Raw genomic sequence first — 2,501 nt, forward strand, 5'->3', positions numbered from 1 at the left:
GAGGGGGAGATGAACCATGAGAGACTATGGACTCTGAGAAACAAACTGAGGGTTCTAGAGGGGAGGGGGCTGGGGGGATGGGTTAGCCTGGTGATGGGTTTTAAAGAGGGCATGTTCTGCATGGAGCACTGGGTGTTATACGCAAACAATGAATCATGGAACACTACATCAAAAACTAATGATGTAATGTATGGTGATTAACAGAATAAAAAAAAAGACAAGAACTTAGGGGTTTCAAGGTCTATACTTGTTTTCTATGGGAGAATTTTCCTTATATTTAATAAACTTGGAAGTGGTAAAAAAAAATATATCAATTTTTGTTAATGGATACACAATATAAAAGGATATAAACTGTCACATCAGTATTACAGAGTGTGGGAGTGGAATAAGAGGGCAGAGTGTTGTATGCAATCAAACTTATCAGTGTAATATAGACTACTGTAAGTATAGGACATTTTATGTAAGCCTGAGGGTAACCACGAAGAAAATACCTATGGAAGATACACAAAGGAAAAAGTGAAGGGAATCAAAGTATATCACTACAGTAATCTAAAAATCACAAAGAAAGACAGCAAGAGAGGAAAAGAGACAGAAATGCACTACAGGACAAACAGAAAACACAATGACAATATGAAGCCCTTACCTATCAATAATTACTTTAAATATAAATGGATTATACTCCCCAAAGGACAGAGTGGCTGAATGGATTTTTAAAAATAAGATCCAGCTATGCACATTGTGGAGCTACAGGTCCTGGCACCCTCCACAGACCAGCAGGAGTTTCTGCCTTTCCTGCTTTCACCACTGGAGTTGGGGGACTCTGAGCCCATGGTGGTGTATGGGACAGATTATTTGCAGCAAGTGTCAGAGCTCCTCAACCACACAGAGCCAAGCATCCTAACAATTACCTGATTTGGAACCTGGGACAGAAGACGACCTGGAGACTGGTCCACTGCTTTGAGTCTACACAAGAGAAGCTGCTCCATGGCACCAAGAAGTCCTTCAAGGAGCAGACCTGTGTCTCCAACACGGATGCTGCACTTGGCTTCACTTCAGGCTCCCTCTTGTGAAAGACTCATTTGACTGGCAAAGCAAGGATATTGCTAAAGGGATGATCAGTAAGATCTGGACCACCTTGAGGAGGCCCTGGGACAGCAGGTTTGGATGGATGAGAAGACCCATCAGGAAGCCAAGGAGAAAGTAGACACCATCTATGACAGAACTGGCTTCCTGAACCTCATCCTGGAGCCTAGAGAGCTGGATGATGTTTACGATGGGTAGGAAGTCTCTGAAGATTCCTTCTTCCAGAATGTGTGGAATTTGCACAATTTCTCTGCTAAGGTGATGGCCGATAAGCTCCACAAGACTCCCATCCAGGACCAGTGGAGAATGACCCCCCAGACAGTGAATGCCTACTACCTTCCTGCCAAGAATGAGATCGTCTTCCTTGCCAGCATTCTGCAGGTCCCCTTCTACACCCATAACCACCCCAAGGACCTGAACTTTGGTGGCATTGGCATGGTGATGGGCCATGATTGACACCTTTGATGACCCAGGGCGTGAATATGACAAGGAAGCGAACCTGTGGCAGAATGAATCACGGGCAGCATTTCAGAATCACACAACCTGCATGGAGGAGCAGTATGTACAGCCGGTACCTGGTCAACTGAGAGAGGCTCACCAGCCACCAGCTGTTGGGGGAGAACATCACTAACAACAGGGAGCTTAAGGCTGCCTGTAACACTTTCAAAGCATGGCTGAGAAAGCACCAGGAGGAGCTGTGATTGCCCACCGTAGGGCTTGCCCATCACCAGCTCTTCTTTGTGGGATCTGCTCAGGTGTGGTGCTCAGTCTGCACACCTGAGAGTTCTCATGAGGGGCCGGTGAGCGACCACTTGTGTTAGGCACCCTCTCCAAATCCCATGACTTCCTGCAGGACTTCAGCTGCACTGTTGGCTCCCCCATGAACCCAGGACAGCTGTGTGAGGGGTGGTAGACCTAGGGCTGGGGAGAAATGGCTGGCTGTTGCCAGGACCTGGGGCAGCTTGCCCAGCAGGGTTAGTTGTTCCAGGTTTAGAGAAGGCAAATGCCAGCTGTGTGGGTCCAACCCCTCCACACCATAGGTGATGCAAGTCCTGGTCTGCCCTCAAACACCACATTGTCCCTCTGCTTTGGGTGTATCCCTACCTCCAGCGGAGCCCCCACCATTCACTGTCAATCCTTCCAGGTCACCCTGCCTGGAGGGGGCTGGGCAGGGGAACCAGCTCCCACAGGAAGGAGTCTGCCTCTTCCAGCCCTAAGATCACTTAATTTGATGGCTTTGGGGGTTCCTGTCCTGCCCCACTCTGACCACACAGGGCCTGGGTGGTTGCCTCCCCTACTTCTCCCTGAGGCCCACTCAGTGGACTCAGCTCCTTTCAGCCCCACCTTTAGGAGCTGCCCCCCACCTCATGCTCCTCACACTGCTCCTCCCAATACTGCAGTCAACCTTCACTGACCAA

The 2,501-nt window shown here is 48.9% G+C and overlaps 1 pseudogene; it reads left to right on the forward strand.

The window, feature by feature from the left end:
* The first annotated feature begins 729 nt into the window (after positions 1–729).
* On the forward strand, positions 730–1,996 carry LOC102743586 (endothelin-converting enzyme 2 pseudogene; annotated as a pseudogene).
* The last annotated feature ends 505 nt before the right edge of the window (positions 1,997–2,501 follow it).

The sequence above is a fragment of the Leptonychotes weddellii genome, unplaced genomic scaffold, assembly GCF_054177405.1.
Source record: "Leptonychotes weddellii isolate Sample4059 unplaced genomic scaffold, ASM5417740v2 HiC_scaffold_22296, whole genome shotgun sequence".
Classification (NCBI taxonomy): Eukaryota; Metazoa; Chordata; class Mammalia; order Carnivora; family Phocidae; genus Leptonychotes; species Leptonychotes weddellii.